This window comes from Lepidochelys olivacea (genome assembly GCF_965140295.1).
Source record: "Lepidochelys olivacea isolate rLepOli2 genome assembly, chromosome: 8".
NCBI lineage: Eukaryota > Metazoa > Chordata > Testudines > Cheloniidae > Lepidochelys > Lepidochelys olivacea.
The window spans coordinates 108,050,636-108,068,712 of NC_140418.1; the positions used below are offsets into that span (position 1 = coordinate 108,050,636).

An 18,077-nucleotide genomic window follows, 5' to 3' on the forward strand; every position below is an offset into this window, starting at 1 on the left:
AAGGCATCTTGATGGGGGTTTGTCACTTTTTGAGGAGGGGCGGGGGGAAGGTTGTCATCTAAATTCCCTGTAAGCTGCACAGCCATGCAGCAGCCTTCTTAGCACCGTGCAGGTGCTCAGGGAACCCGTCCGGGGACCTGCTGGGGGAGTGGCAACCTCCCCTGGCCCCAATCTAGCCTGGCCCCCAACCTGCTGTGGCCAGTGCGGCCCAGATCCACTGCGGCGCTCCTCCCCCAGCCCCAGAGCTGCCAGGGCAGGGGGAGGCTCCTCTGCCCCCCAGTCCTCTCTCCCCACCACAGCCCAAAAGCACTCTCCTGCACCCCAAACCCCTCATCCCTGGCCCCACCTCAGAGCCCACATCCCCAGCCAGAACCACCTCACCCCTGCACCCTAACCCTATGCCCCAGCCCTGAGCCCTGTCCCACACACCGAACCCCTTGACCCCACCCCCACCACATGAATTTTGTTATATGCACCAATATGGGTGGGAAAAATTAGAGGGAACACTGGTTGTCACAACCTGAAATATTTTCAAAGGGGAACTCCCTTCAAAAAAAGTTGGAGAACTTTTCTCTGAGAAGTGACAAAACGAGAAGCAATGGTCTCAAGTTTCAGTGGGGGGGGTCTAGGCTGGATATTAGGAAAAATTATTTCACTAGGAGGGTGGTGAAGCACTGGAATGGCTCACTTAAAGAGGTGGTGGTGGAATCTTCATCCTTAGAGGTTTTTAAGGCCCAGTTTGAGAAAGCCATGGCTGGGATGATGTAGTTGGGGTTGGTCCTGCTTTGAGCAGGGGGTTGAACTAGATGACCTCCTGAGGTCTCTTCCAACCCTAATCTTCTATGAACCACTGATCTACTGTAATAGTAAGGATTAAATATTTTAAAACATGAGTTTTGAACAGGATATAAACCTTCAAAGCATAAACCAACCACTAATAGATGAGAGTGAGAAAGAAGCTTCCCCTGTGGGCAGGTTATTCAGTAATTACTTACTGCAGGGTTTCTTGCACCTTCCACTGAATAATTATCTGGTACTAAACACTGCTGGAGATAGGATACTGAATTAGATGGACCACTGGCCTGTTCCAGTAGGGCAATTCCTACTAGGTTACGTTCCTATAAATTGAAGGTGCAGCCTGACTGGAGATTCTGGCAAAGATTTTCAAAAGTGTTTGGTGATTTGAGTGCCTCATTTCCTGTGCCCGATTTGAAATACTATAAAGGGGATGATTTTGAGAAAGTGCTGAGCTCTCAAAAATCAGTAATAATTTAAAAAAATTGGTTTTTATCTTTAATTGAGCTCTCCCTTTCTGTAGCAATGCAACCTTAATATTAGTAAAACAAAGATACATTTTATGTTGCCCCCTGTAAAAACTCAATATAACAATTACATTATCTTCCCTACAATATCTTCATGAATTATTTAGATAATGGCATGGAGAGTACACTTATAAAGTTTGCGGACGATACCAAGCTGGGAGAGGTCGGAAGTGCTTTGGAGGATAGGATTAAAATTCAAAATGGTCTGGACTTACTGGAGAAATGATCTGAAGTAAACAGGATTAAATTCAATAAGGACAAATGCAAAGTACTCCTCTGAGGACAGTACAATCAATTGCACATACAAAATGGGAAATGACTGCCTAGGAAGGAGTACTGTGGAAAGGGATCTGGGTCTTATAGTTGATCACAAGATAAATGTGAGCCAACAGTATGGTATCAAGGCCTAGTGCAAGCCCTCTGTACAGGGGTGAATTTCATCCTAAATTCACAACACTATTCACCATGAATATCTCAGCCAGAATGTCAGAATATCAGAATATACTTCTCAGCCGTCTCTGTTCGCCCTTCCAGATTCAGCAACCAGATGGCATGAGCATCAACTTTTCTCTCCACGGCTTGAATCACAGCCACTAGAGTCAGGGAGATCTCTGCAGTTTGCAGCGGGGTTTCTCTCACAGAAGTCCATCTGGGGACAGCATGGACAAACTGGAGAAAGTCCAGAGGAGAGCAACAAAAATAATTAAAGATCTAGAAAACATGACCCATGAGGGAAGACTGAAAAACATGGGTTTGTTTAGTCTGGAGAAGAGACGACTGAGAGGGGACACAAGATTGTTACAAGGAGGAGGGTGAAAAATTGTTCTTGTTAAACTCTGAGGATAGCACAAGAAACAGTGGGCTTAAATTGCAGCAAGGAAGGTTTAGGTTGTACATTAGGAAAAACTTCCTAACTGTCAGGATAGATAAGCACTGGAACAAATTGCCTATGGAGGATGCAGAATCTCTGTCACAGGAGGTTTTTAAGAACAGGTTAGACCAGTGGTTTTCAGCTCACAGTCCTCTTGCAGCTCAACCAGCACACAGCTGCGGCCCATGTGACATCCTCAGGGCCACACAGGTGGTATATATATTGTGTGGATGTGGCCCACATAACACAGAGAATTGCATATGTGGCTCACAATGCTAAATAGATTGAGAACCACTGGGTTAGACAAACACCTGTCAGGAATGGTGCAGTTATTGAATGCAGGGGACTAGACTAGATCACCTTCCAGTCCTACACTTCTGTGATCGTTCCAGTATTACAAGACAATATTGTAACAGTCTACTCCAAAATATGAATCTGTCTGAGGATATTTACCTCTAGGATAGTTGCTAACAAAGTACTGAAGTCTGCTTTCAGTGTAGTTAGTTTTTAGAAAACATTAAAAACAAGCTTGGTTTCCTACATCACTATACCAAAAGATTTTTCTACAACCCATATACATCTTTAACTATTCATGTGTCACATATTACCGTCAATAAGACCTTTCCCCGCTGACTGTCTCTAATGAAAAACTGTTCATAATTTGAACAGCCCTTTAACTATGATCTTTGTGCTATAATGGATAGATACCACAGGCGTCAGAAGGACTGCCAAAGACCCCCTACCCTCAAACAGCCTGACTCTCCTAGAACCCTTGCCCTACCGCCCCCAATCCCACCCTACCAAGGCCCATTCCCCCCACCCCACCCCACACACATTCTCCTTACCTTTCTCTCCCTGCTGACCAACCCAAAGTCCTCAAGTGGCAGGTCCCCGGCACCAATTGGATCCTCCACTGCAGTTTTGGTAGCTGACAGGTAAGGACCCAGCTACCAGCATGTGGCTCAATGCAAAGCAGGACCTGGGTGCCAGCCAACCAGGCCAGGTCATGGCTCACTCCTTCTCAGCCAGGTGGGGGGGCAGGGGGAGAACAATGGCCCGAAAACCTTTGTAAAAGTGGGGGAGAGGGGCAAGGCCAAAGTGGTGGATGAATTAATATTTAAATATCCCAGAGTGTGTATGTTTCTTTTGTTAAAATGCTGGGAGGGAGGCAGCCATTTCCGGTGCTGGTGGTAGATACATAAAAGAAGAACACAGAACAAAGCCAGATACAATGAAATACCAGTAATTTTCTACTCTTACTGTTCCAGTTTACTATTGTAAAAATTCAGGGGCTGTTTGAATTGGGTCAGGAGAGTCTGGTAACCATGTAATTGTTCAACTACTATATGGCAAACCCAATTATTTCAGGCAGCTTTAGGTCTCCACAGTTTTGCCTAAGAATGTAATGTGATACACATCCACTCTGTGTGGAACCTTTTATCCAGAAACTCTACAGCTAGATGCTACTATCTGCATAAAGATTCCCAGCTGTTGTCACCAAATGTGATTAAAGAACCTGGAATGGCAACTTATGGTCCATTCCTCCCTACCACAAAAAAATACCCATATACTTTTTAATTACACAGTCCTTTCTCATTTGAAACCCCATCCTATATTATTCCAATACTAACATCTGAGTCAGTCTGGCACTAGTTAACCAAACTTCAAGATTACCCTGGTACTGGATAGAACATAACCAATTTAATTAGCATTAAACGTATCCTCAAAGGAGAGCTTGGCACCAAAACTCCTTATATGCATAGACATGTGTATCTTGTATTTTTAATGAGTTCAGCGGTTGTCTCGGGTTTAAAAGCATGCACATAGTGTGGCAGCTATTCAAACCCATTGCTTCAGAGTGCTAGCAATTGCTGACTATGTGTTATGACAAAGCTAAATTGTCAATTATGATGATTCTACTATCACCTTTATTATATAACCTTCAGGTACCAAAATTAATTTAGTAGATAATATGACAAAACAAAAGCCACCAACAAATTGCCTAGGGAGGTTGTGGAATCTCCACCACTGGAGATTTTTTAAGAGCAAGTTAGACAAACACCTGTCAGGGATGGTCTAGATAAGACTTAGTACTGCCATGGATGCAGGGGACTGGACTAGGTGACCTCTCGAGCTCCCTTCCAGTCCTATGATTCTATGAAATGTACCGAAGAAACAAAAGAAAAGTTAAAAGAACCAGAGGGCTAGTGCTTATGTTCAATTTTGCAAATGTGATTACATTTTGCACCATCTTCAGCTACCGGTAAATACTGTTTTTTAAGATATTCAGTTTGGCAAAGAAGCCCCCAACGTAGGATAAGTAAGCATTCAGCTTCAGCCAAAGATGAACTTCACCATCAGTATACACTAGTTTAAATCTGCATCTTTAAAACACACACACAACTAATGGTAACACCAACAGCTAACCCCTTGAGGCATCAATATACTCAAGGACTCGAAACTCGACTTATTTGTTAGGTAAAATGAACTGTAACATGTCTTAAGTCCAAAGGACCCTACATAGTGATATGCAGGAATGCTGGGATAGGCCCACAAGGTCAAGGTACTGTTCATTATATTAGAGACACAAGGTAGGTGAGAAAACATCTTTTATTGGACCAACATTGTCTCTCTAATATCCTGGGACCAACACAGTTACAACAACACTGCAAACAACTGTTCATTATATAGCAGATAAAAGTATCCAGAACTTTACTGTTTTAAATTAAGTTTAAGATGCTCTGGCCAATAAAACATGTTAGTGGTATATATATAATTGAGTCATTCGGAACTGATTATATTTTGTAACAGTGCTATCTAGGTATATAAATACGAAACTAACATTTATAGTAGAAGCCTTCAGGTGAAAAAAACATTATCAAAACACATCTTACAAAGTGCACAGAAGTTAAAAACAGAAGTACTCAAAGAATTAGATGACATCAATTATCATTTTGTAATTTGGGATTAGAATACTGGTTGCAGAGAGAAAGCTCAATTTAAAGTGTGTGTTCCATATTAACTTGGAACCTTCCAAACTGCAATGGTGGCAGTTTCAGTGTTAAAAAAAGAAAAACAAAAAGCATCTCCACACCCTTAAATCTCTGCCAAAGGATGCATATTTCTAAAGAAAATTCTTGTAAACTGCACTTTTAAAATAGTTTGTACGGAGCAGCTTTTCACTTCAGGGAGTTTGTTAACTTCATGATTACAATATTCAAAAGCAAATTTTGCATACTATGTTAAATTCCTGAAAGAGAACTAACACAATAATTTGTGATTAAAACACTTTGTAGAGCATGCTTCAGGAAGTAACACAGTTACCAAGGTCTACAAAACAATCTGAATTCTGCTAATCAAGGTTACAATTTATCTTCAGGGTCTCTCTTGTAAAATCATTCCTTTCTGACTTAGACCCAGCCTGATGTGACTGAAAAGGCAACTCTGAAAACTCTCTCCTTTTCTTTTTTACTCCCATTCATCTGAATAGCAGGAAGAGGGTGAAGGAGTGGGGGTTAGGGCTTGTTTGTGTTGGGTTTTTTTTCATTGATTTTACTAAGGAAATTATTTTAAAGAAACGCCCCCAAGTTAAACTGTGACCTCAATCTGTAAGAACCTGCCCAATTTAACTGGTAAAACAAAAAAGTTACTTAAAGATTTTACTGTATGTCACTCAAACCTCATTTTCAGCTATCTATTGCATGGGCAAGACTTGCCTGTCTTAAATCATTATTTTTCTTAGATTTGCAGAAAAGCTAGGCTCATATTAGGAACCATGGAATGACTTAACTCCTCAAGGCCAGCTGAAAACTTTCAGAACTGTGTGTTTCCAAATTGTATATATAGCACACAAAAGCTACTTTGAAAGCTATGCTAAATTGGGAAACACTTGAAGATTGATCTAAACTGATGCTTCTCTGAATAACAATAACATCAAGTCTGAATAACCAATGCAAATTTAGACAGAGCAAAGACAGTCAGTCATTAACACAGTGCACTGATTCAGTATGTTCCCACTTAGGTAACCCTCCTTTAAGGGTGCTGACAATCTTCTATACACTCTCCCTTAGGTAGTCAGAGAATGCTTATGTCTACGGGAACACACGTAAACAGACAATTATGGAATGTTCTCTCATGTGTTACAGAAATTTCCCATAATTCTCATGATTTCTGGGCTCGCCTCCTTTGTCACACAGTATAATCCCCGGCACAGTCACTGATGTTTCCTCTTGTCAGACAGGTTTTAACCACTTTGCTGATGTACTTGGGGCTATTATGCTGAAAAATCAACAGAGGGCCAATTAAACACCTACTGAGGATAATCCATGGTGGGTAAGATTTAGCTGTACTTTTTCAGCATTAACTGCCCCTCAGTTTTGCATTTCCCAACCTGCTTGCGAGGCAGACCCAAACTCTAACAATGCGTAGCAATAGTGTGCAAACATGTGCAAGTGTTCCTCACCCACTCTGTTGAATAATCCAGCATGTGCTGGACCCAAAACTTGTCATCTGTAAACAAAACAAGGATTCCAATCATACTTGCCAACAACTTCCACTCCGTCATATTTTCTTTTTGAAGCACAAGGACTTTGGCACCCACTTTCCCATTCATACCATCTTCAGCTAACAATATTTCTGACCTGACTTGCACATACCACCTTCCCAGTACTCTCTCGGATATCAGTTGCCATTTGAACATTATCTGTTCTTGGCAGAGTATACCCTAAAATACTTAGATCCTGAAAGTTTTTGTTCTCTTCCAGCTTTGTCGTCAGACTTCATTTCCCCTCACCCTCACCAGCAGCATTGGGGAGACCCTTTCAAGAATACTTAACACAACAAGATCTTCCTCCTCTAAGTCTTTGCTTCGGTATTATGACCAATTTCCTGATTTACAAACTTCCTAATTGTTTCAAACAACAGCATCCTATTTAATGAGCTTCAGGTTCCTTTCTGCACCCTCCTCCCCACAATACCAGCTAAGTAATGTAAAGCCTAATTGACTGTTAAGGTCAATGGCCAACACTTTAATCTTATTTAGTATAGTCTCAGACAGTTCCATGGGTCATTATAATTTTTATTCTTACTGACAGGAAGCAATATAATATATTGGGGGAGGGGGGAAATATCAGAAAATTTGGAAATGGCAGAGATGCTTAACTTCTTCATTTCAGTTTCCAACAAGAAGGTTGGTGGTGATTGGACGTCTAACAGTGAATGCCAGTGAAAATGAGGTAGGATAAATGGCTAAAATAGGGAAAGAACAAGTTAAAAATTACTTAGACAAATTAGATGTCTTCAAATCACCAGGGCCTGATGAAATGCATCCTAGAATACTCAAGGAGCTGACTGAGGAGATATCTGAGCCATTAGCAATTATCTCTGAAAAGTCAAGGAAGACGGGAGAGATTCCAGAAGACTGGAAAAGGGCAAATATAGTGCCCATATCTATAAAAAGGGAAATAAGAACAACCTGGGGAATTACAGACCAGTCAGCTTAATGTCTGTACCCGGATCAAAGTTAATGGAGCAAGTAATTAAGCAATCAATTTGCAAACATCTAGAAGATAATAAGGTGATAAGTAACAGTCAGCATGGATTTGTCAAGAACAAATCAAGTCAAACCAACCTGATAGCTTTTTTTGACAGGGTAACAAACCTTGTGGATAGCGGGAAAGCGGTAGACTGGTATATCTTGACTTTAGTAAAGCTCTTGATACAGTCTCACATGACCTTCTCATAGGCAAACTAGGGAAATGCAACCTAGATGGAGCTACAATAAGGTGAGCGCAAAACTGGTTGGAAAACCATTCCCAAAGAGTAGTTATCAGTGGTTTCCAGGCATGCTGGAAGGGCATAACGAGTGGGGTCCTGCAGGAATCAGTTCTGGGTCCGGTTCTGTTCAATATCTTCATCAATTATTCAGATAATGGCATAGAAAGTACACTTATAAAGTTTGTGGACGATACCAAGCTGGGAGGGGTTGCAAGTGCTTTGAAGGATAGGATTATAATTCAAAATGATCTGGACAAACTGGAGAAATGGTCTGAAGTAAATAGGATGAAATTCAATAAGGACAAGTGCAAAGTACTCCATTTAGGAAGGAATAATCAGTTGCACATACACAAAATGGGAAATGACAGCCTAGGAAGGAGTACTGTGGAAAGGGATCTGGAGGCCACAGTGGACCACAAGCTAAAAATGAGTTAACCGTGTAACACTGATGCAAAAAAAGCGAACATCATTCTGGGATTATTAGCAGGAATGTTGTAAGTAAGACACGAGAAGTAATTCTTCCACTCTACTTTGTGCTGATTAGGCCTTAACTGGAATATTGTGTCCAGTTCTGGGCACCACATTTCTGGAAAGATGTGGACAAATTGTGGACAAAGTCCAGAGAAGAGCAACAAAAATGATTAACGGTCTAGAACGCATGACCTATGAGGGAAGACTGAAAAAACTGGGTTTGTTTAGTCTGGAAAAGAGAAGACTGAGAGGGGACATGATAACAGTTTTCAAGTACATAAAAGGTTGTTACAAGGAGGAGGGAAAAGAATTGTTCTTAACCTCTGGGGATAGGACAAGAAACAATTGCCTTAAATTTACCACAAAGGAGGTTGAGGTTGGACATTAGGAAAAACTTCCTGTCATGGTGGTTAAGCACTGGAATAAATTGCCCAGGGAGGTTGTGGAATCAATGTGATTGGCTATTCTAAAAGAAAGTAGATATCTGTCAGGGATGGTCTAGATAATACTTAGTCCTGCCATGAGCGCAGGGGACTGGACTAGGTGACCTCTCGAAATCCCTTCCAGTCCTATGATTTACGTTGATAAAAAGCATAAATCGTGTGAAATGTGTATATTTTACAGAGTGCTAAATTAGAAAGATGGCATGAAATATTCCCTTTTCCATGTTATCATATGTAATCCCGTTGCTTATTTTAATAGACAATAAAATATTAAACTGCAGGATTCTGCTGGTGCCTCCACAATTTGTAACTCTAAGAACATTTCTAATACAGTAAATGTCATACTTTAAATACCAATTTGTTACAGTGAAGGAAAACCTTGAGGGGAACCTACCCAAAACTTCTCTACTTTAAAAAAAGACATGTTCCAAGCTGCTATTCGTGATGCTTGATTTTACAATGTCAATCTGAGCTCAATGTACACAAATATTGCAGGGTTCCTGATAATACTCGTTTGAAAAGCAACACCATCACTAATCAGACACTGAAATGTCACTTGTGGGAGAATTTAGGAATGCAAAACTGAACATTCTAGGAGGACTGGAGTGACCTTTGAAAAACGATGTAAGTGAAACAGTAACATACATAAATGTGAGTGACAAATTCTACACCTGCCCAGACATGAATTCAGGGCTCTGCATTGATGACAACGCCCAAAATACGCCAGGAAGCAGCATGCTCTGCATTGCTTTAGGTAATAGATATGGCATCAGCTGACACAGAGTAAAGCTGAACACTAACCTCAAGTCTAGGCAGGTAGATAAAAGAGGAATTAAGAGAAAAACATTTTTGCAAGTTATCTGTAGAAAGTCAACATATTAATTATTTAACATCATCAACAGTTCTGATATTTTTAAAAGGTATTTAAGCTCATTTCTAACAAAACTTTAAAAGGACATTAAAACCCTAGCCATATTTTTCATAGGGTCTTTCTCCAGCCCCAATGGCCAAGATTACCTCTAGTAAAGCTTAGAAGAGGAAAAAACACAAAAGCAGGTATGTGGGCAAGGCAAAAGATAGTGGAAAACAAATTTCAATTTCTGGCTGTGCCTCAAACTTCTTGTCTCACCTTAATCTCACTGTACCTCAGTTCCCAGTCTGTAAAATGGAAATAATAATGCTTCCCTACCTCACAGAGATGTTCAGAGGACAAATCCATAAATGCCTGGGAGCCGCTCAAATACTAGAGTGACAGTGGCCATAAAAGTACCTAGAAAAATAAAATATATAAAAATAAATCTCCTGCATAAGCATAGTAGCAAAGGAATTTGCAGAATGAAAGGGTTAAAACCTCACATTGTGGCATAAATCCCCCACCAGGGCCAAGTCTGTGTATCTGGAGTGGGGGTGGGAGTGACAGATTCCCATTCAGCCACCATGAAAACTGAGAGAGGGGGGGACAATTACCTATGAACCACGAGCCCCATGCTCCGTTCAGCACTGCCCCAAGCTCAAAACGCACAGTGGTGGGGCAGAGTGCCCCAGTGGAACTGGGCTCCATGCTACTCAGTGGTTGCGGATCCAATAGATGGATTCCCCAGATCTACACCCTACAAAAAGAACATCAGTTCTGCTATGTTTGGGCCAGTCTGAGCTTGAATTAGCTGTTAACTGTTAGTTAAAACAAGGCAAATGAGTACATCTATTAAAAAAGGGAAATTATTTAAGATTAAACAAAGGTGTAAATCTGTTATTAAAAAAGACTGCAAAAACCTAACATATTTCCTGAAGAGTTTTGGGACCATTTTGAAGACTGAACAGTAGTCTCCTTAAACCTGGATATTAATCATTTCTTATTTTCTGTTAAGCACAGACTGCAGGCTTAAAAAAATTTACACATTGTGTAATATTATAGTACACATAGATATACACAGATGCACTTGCGCAGACGTGCACACAGTCTGAATGCACTGTTACGACATTCAGATTGTGTTCATGTTCCTATGCTAAACCCGGATGTTTAGAGGTTCCAATATCACCCTAAATATATTTTATATCATTCACAGGATTTAGACCTGTTATAATCTAGTGGGTGAAATATGCCTTAAAAAAAACCCCTCTAGTACCAGTGTGATGACGGATTGCATACTAGCCCTTTTCACCCCCTCCTTCATCAGCTAGTCCTTGATGCAAGTGTGGCAGTCACATCACAATGGAAGCTTTCCAACAATATTTCAGTCAGTAAGTGGCTTGTTAAATGCTGGGATGTATTATCTATGGAGAACGATACTTAAGCTGTTTATCTTGAGACATGGCAACCCTTTATTAAATCTATAGAAAATGCCTGAAGTTTATGTAAGCCAGCAATTCATATTAATTTCCCATGTTTCTAGTATCAATTTCTAATGCAAACTATGATGTTGCTTTTTATCTCTCTTTTTAATTTATTCTCTGGACACCCTATGTAATTTGCTATAACCCCAACATATATAATTGCAATCTCCTATTGTATACCTGTACTTATTTACGCATTAAAATTTCTTTTTCAGACACTTAAATTTATACAGTTCAAATCAGAAACTCTCCTACACAATGGCTTTTCTCTCCATAATACCATAAAAAAAGGAAATGTGCTACCAAAACACCCTTCTGTTTTGGAAATATTAAGACAGAGACAAACAGAGAGGCAAGGAAATTCAAGGTTAAAGTTGGAACTCACTCTCAGTCATGCCCAGATCTTGCAGAAGACAATTTCAGGCCACTGAAAAACCCAACCACAGTAAGATCAGTCAAAACTGTACGCTCCCATTAGCTCTGAATGTCTTTGGTTTTGTTAGTTTGAGTCACAAACCTAATATTATGTAATTCGTCAGCTGCAAATGTTCGACTGATTCAGTTTTGTATGGCGTATCGAGATTTACAGAGAGCAAATATTTTCAGCTTCACACAGAGACCAGTATAAACACTGCACATTTACTAGTTAGGCTTAAATATTAAAAAAGTTCAACCAGCAGTGATGAATTTTTCCATGCAGTACGCTGCATCCTCTATGATGGAGGCTCAGGGCATTAGAATCTACAGTGCTTGGGGAGAGGTTATATTGACACAAATTTTATACCATGGAGAATGGCAGTACAAAGTTCTCCACAAAGATGAGGGGACCACACACATTATATCCTTGGCCCTTCTACCCAATGGGACTCAGTGCAGAAGAGGACATCAGAGATTATTAGTTTTGCAGTTCTCAAACTGTGGATTTGTGTCTCCAGAGATAACATGCTTGCTAACAGCAAAAATGTATGTTTGTTTATTTGTTTATTTAGTTATTTATAAATAAATATATAGAGGTGAGAAATAACAGACCTCAACCCTATTGTCCCTCCGCAAATTTGTGTACATAGAATCAATCCCTTACCTCTCTCTAAAAGTGCAAAGTTTCAAAAAATTCAATGAATAGAAGATTGTTGGGGGTGGAATGGATCTGGACAAGGAACATAAGAAGAACATAAGAACGGCCATACTGGGTCAGACCAAAGGTCCATCCAGCCCAAAATCCTGTCTACCAACTGTGGCCAATGCCAGGTGCCCCAGAGGGAGTGAACCTAACAGTAATGATCAAGTGATCTCTCTCCTGCCATCCATCTCCACCCTCTGACAAACTGAGGCTAGGGCCACCTTTCCCTACCCATCCCGGCTAATGGCCATTAATGGACTTAACCTCCATGAATTTATCCAGGTCTCTTTTAAACCCTGTTATAGTCCTAGCCTTCAAAACCCCCTCAGGCAAGGAGTTCCACAGGTTGACTGTGCGCTGAGTGAAGAAGAACTTCCTTTTATTTGTTTTAAACCTGCTGCCCATTAATTTCATTTGGTGGCCCCTAGTTTTCATATTATGGGAACAAGTAAATAACTTTTCCTTATTCATTTTCTCCACACCACTCATGATTTTACAGACCTCTATCATATCCCCCCATTAGTCTCCTCTTTTCCAAGCTGAAAAATCCTAGCCTCTTTAATCTCTCATCATATGGCCCCTGTTCCAAACCCCTAATCATTTTAGTTACCCCTTTTCTGAACCTTTTCTAATGCCAGTATATCTTTTTTGAGATGAGGGGACCACATCTGTATGCAGTATTCAAGACGTGGGCGTACCATGGATTTATATAACGGCAATAAGATATTCTCCATCTTATTCTCTGTCCCTTTTTTAATGATTCCTAACATCCTGTTTGCTTTTTTGATTGCTGCTGCACACTGCGTGGATGTCTTCAGAGAACTATTCACAATGACTCCAAGATCTTTCTCCTGATTAGCTGTAGCTAAATTAGCCCCCATCATATTGTATGTATAGTTGGGGTTATTTTTTCCAATGTGCATTACTTTACATTTATCCACATTAAATTTCATTTGCCATTTTGTTGCCCAATCACTTCAGAAGGAGAAGAAGTCTGGAGATAAATGTGAGAAGGGAGGGACAGGCAGTAGAAACAAAAGTGAAACTGGTTGAACAGCATATTCCAGAAGTCTTGAGATCTTTCTGAGTGTGGCCTTCGTTGATCTGACATCTATCATACCATTCTCTCACTAAAAGGGAAAAACCTATAATGGCAGCAGTCAGTAAGAGACCCCCAGTTTGGGAATATTTTAATGAAGTTCCTCTACCTATGGGTAACACAGGCATGTATGCAAAATGCAAATACTGCAACAAAGAAACGCAAAAGGCCTGGTTGCCCGAATGAAACAACATCATGAGAAGTGTTCCTTCTCAGGAGGAAGCTGCATTGAAGAGGATGAAAGGAACATGTCTGAACATGCAGGATCTTCAGGTTGGTAAACTTTTTTATTCCATACTTCTTTCTTAAGGACTGCCTGTCCTCCTCCTGGACTATTCTCAAATTCTCATGTTTGAGCAAAAAATATAGTTGGTTACTCTACGGTCCTGTCATTTCAGATGCAGTTGTGATAAAAAATGAATAGCTGAAATAGGCAGATCATCCTTTTACAATTTCACCTTTAAAGTGCATTCACTGACACTCCGTACTAATGAGTAATACTAAATGAGCAGTATGGTAATAATAATTAAATAACAGCATTGACTTATTTTGTTTAGGAGAATCCATCCTCAACATACAGGATTCTGAAGGCTATCCACCTTCAATATCACCATCATTTTCTATAGTTTCAGCGTTATCTGCCAATGATAGTGTTTCAGTCACATCAGGTATGTCACATAGCCACAGTGCATCACCTATAGCAAAAAGAAAAAAAATCTCCATCATCCAGAATCAACCACACATAAAGTTTGTGCTAAGAACCAGCAGATTACAAAACAAGGGAATAGATGAAAAACTTGCCCCGTTTGTTTATGCAACAAACTCTCCTTTCGGTATGACTGAGAACCCACACTTCAGTAACATGGTTCAGTCATTAAGACCAGGATACAGTCCACCCAACAGAGTAGATGTCTCAGGCAAATTGCTGGATAAAGTGTATGAAAGAGAAATTGAGCAGTGTGCAAAAAGTTCTAGAGGGTAAAATTGTTAACCTGAGTCTTGATGGGTGGAGCAATGTCCACAATGATCCTGTTGTATGTGCTTGTGTGACAACAGAAGACGGGAATGTCTTCCTTACAGAATCAACTGATACATCAGGAAATGCACACACAGCAGAATACTTAAAAGAAGTAGCAGTAAAAGCTGTAACAAACTGGAAAAAAATTCAAAAGTCTAGTACGCAGATTGGTCACAGACAATGCTGCAAATGTATCCAAGATGAGAAGAAATTATTTAGAAGAGAGTCCCAAGCTAATAACATATGGTTGCAGTGGTCATTTGATGCACCTCCTAGCCAAAGACTTCGGTGTTCAAGAAATAAAGGCTAATGTTATTGAAATTGCAAAATATTTCCGTAACAACCACTTTGCAGCAGCTGTTCTGAAAAAAGTGGGAGGAACCAAGCTAACTCTCCCACAAGACATGCGATGGAACTCAGTAGTGCACTGTTTTGAGCACTATCTCAAGAACTGGCCTAATCTGATGACAGTTTGTGAAAAAATCAATGCAAAGAGTCCCGTGCCACCTTATAGACTAACAGACGTATATGAGCAGGAGCTTTTGTGGGCGAACACCCACTTCGTCAGATACATGTAGTGGAAACTTCCAGAGGCAGGTATAAATATGCAAGCAAAAATCAGGCTATGGATAACGAGGTTAGTTCAATCAGAGGGGATGAGGCCCTTTTCTAGCAGTTGAGGTGTGAACCCCAAGGGAGGAGAAACTGCTTTTGTAGTTGGTGAGCCATTCACAGTCTTTGTTTAATCCTGAGCTGATGGTGTCAAATTTGCAAATGAACTGAAGCTCATCAGTTTCTCTTTGAAGTCTGGTCTTGAAGTTTTTTTGCTGCAGGATGGCTACCTTTAAATCTGCTATTGTGTGTCCAGGGAGGTTGCAGATTCTTGCTTGCATATTTATACCTGCCTCTGGAAATTTCCACTACATGCATCCGATGAAGTGGGTGTTCACCCACAAAAGCCTGCGCTCCAGTATGTCTGTTAGTCTATAAGGTGCCACAGGACTCTCTGCCACTATTACAGACCCAGACTAACACGCCTACCCCTCTGAAAAAAATAGATGGCACTGTCACAGCCAAAGTTGTCAACATGGGCTGAGGAGAAACGTTGAACACAGGCTGAGTACCCTGAAGCCTATTTCTGTAGCCTTGAACAAATGCAGGGAAAATCGCTGTTTTATTGCTGACGCTGTTGAAATTTGGGAGGAACTGAGTGAGAGCTTAAAAAGAGAAATATGTAAAGACAGAGTTAAATTACAAGCATTAAAAAAAAAAGGAATGGGACAAGCACTATCTCCAGGTTATGTTCTTGCAAATATTCTTAATACTCGGTACCAGGGTCAAACCTTAATTGCTGATTAAGAGGAACTGGCTATGACATGAACATCCAGCTATCATCCCATTACTAAAATAAACTTCAGAGCTAAGGGTGAACCATTCAAGACATATATATTTGCTAATGATGTTTTAAAGGAAGTCACACTAGTGAACTGGTGGAAATCACTTGGATTCAGAGACTGTTGACGTGATAATCTCACTTTTAACTGCAGTAACTTCTTCTGTCAGTGTAGAAAGAATATTTTCTTCCTTTGGCCTAATTCATTCCAAATTGAGAAATGGTTTGGGACCTGAAAAAGCAGGAAAGCTTGTTTTTCTTTTCCAGATTATGAACAAACAGGAAAATGGAGGTGAAGACGACTGAGTTAGCTGCAGAAGTCAAAATTTTAAGTTTCTCATGTTTACCTGCCTAACATAGTCAATTTAATTTTTGTTGGTTTCTTTTAAATATTTCATTTAACTCTTTTAGTTAAAAACAATTTTAACAAAAACAAACCTGATTTTAAAAAACTTTAATGTTTAAGTAAATTCAAAAATTCATATTTTTTTTGTTAAAATATTATATGTTTGCTGTTGAAGAAAAAAAATCCAGAATGCATAACATTGTTGTTTTAGTTAAATAAAACAATTTAACTGACCGTCTGGTGATGGTCTCCTCCTAATGCAGGAGGACAAGAAAATCCTCCAAAAATTAATGATTAACCTGTTGAATTGGAGACAGTTCACCTCCCAATTACTTCATAAATATCTGCTTCAACTATCGTTGGTAAATGAAATAACCAAACAATCATTCATTTTTCTGATATAGCTGTAAAACTAATCTGAAAAGTTTTCAAAATAAATCACTTTAAAAATGTATAGTGTGTACCTTCTAAAAATGAAACCTACATCTATCTCTGAGTTGTGAAGAATATGTATGAAGGTTTTAACAACCAAAAATAATGCACTTTTATGCACAAAGTATCAAAGGGATAGTCGTGTTAGTCTGTATCACAAAAAACAACGAGGAGTCTGGTGGCATCTTAAAGACTAAGATTTATTTGGGCATAAGCTTTTTTTATGTAGAAATCCATGATTAAATCGAATCTTCCTGACTAGTGACTGAAATAAAATCCACCCTGCACTGAAGAGTGGGTTACACACACACACTGAAGTTAATTAGCTTTGAGAACTTCTGGAAGGCAGGTGAGGTCCCAGAAGACTGGAGAAGGGCAAAGATAATACCTATCTTAAAAGGGAAACAAAGAGGACCCGGAGAACTATAGACCAGTCAGCCTAACTTCAATAACTGGAAAGATACTGGAACAAATCATTAAACAATCAAGTTGTAAGCACTTGGAGGATAATGGGGTTATAAGGAACAGCCAGCATGGATTTGTCAAGAACAAATCACGCCAAACCAACCTAATTTCCTTCTTTGACAGGTTACCTAGCTTAGTAAATATGGGGGAAGCAGTAGATGTGATATATCTTGATTTTGGTAAGGCTTTTGATATAGTCCCACATGACATTACTATAAGGTGAGTGCATAACTGGTTTAAAGACCGTACTCAAACAGTACTTATCAGTGGTTTGCTCTCAGACTGGAAGGGAATCTGGGGTCCCGCAGGGGTCAGTCCTAGGTCCAGGAATATTCAATATAATGACTTGAATAATTGAGTGGAGAGTATGCTTATAAAATTTTCAGCTGACATCAAGCTGGGAGGTGTTGCTAGTAATTTGGAGGACAGGATTCCAATTCAAAATGACCCTGAAAAATTGGAGAATTGGTCTGAAATCAAGATGAAATTCAATAAAGACAAGTACTTCACATAAGAAGGAAAAACCAAAAGCACAATTACAAAATGGGGAATAACTGGCTAGGTGGCAGTACTGCTGAAAAGGATCTGGGGGTAATAGTGGATTACAAATTGAATATGAGTCACCAGTGTGAAGTAGCTGCAAAAAAGGCTACTATTATGGGGTGTACAGGAGTGTCATATGTAAGACATGGGAAGTAACTGTCCTGCTTTACTTGGCACTGGTGAGGCCTCAGCTGGAGTACTGAGTCCAATTCTGGGCACTGCACTTTAGGACAGATGCAGACAAACTGGAGTCCAGAAAAGAGTCCTGAGCTGCAGCCTGAGCCCAAATGTACACTGCAGTTAAACAGTCGCTTAGCCTGTACTCTGTGAGCCCCAGTCAGCTGGCCCGAGCCAGCTGCAGGTTTTAATTGCAGTTTAGATATACTCAAAGAGTACCGAAACACCTGGATAGCAAGTTTAGCTCTCTGTGCAAAACTATAATACA

General features: G+C 40.0%; 1 protein-coding gene across 8 annotated transcripts in view; it reads right to left on the reverse strand.

Annotated features, from left to right (window-relative positions):
• PTPRF (protein tyrosine phosphatase receptor type F) overlaps positions 1–18,077 on the reverse strand; it is a 622,833-nt gene that overhangs the window by 429,635 nt on the left and 175,121 nt on the right. For 7 of the 8 annotated variants that reach the window (XM_084635810.1, XM_084635808.1, XM_084635807.1 and 4 more), the window contains exon 2: positions 10,072–10,152. The exons of the other annotated variant lie outside the window; for it this stretch is intronic. The gene's annotated coding sequence lies outside the window, so the exon portion shown is untranslated. The remainder of the gene's footprint in view (positions 1–10,071; positions 10,153–18,077) is intronic. 8 annotated transcript variants of the gene reach the window in all.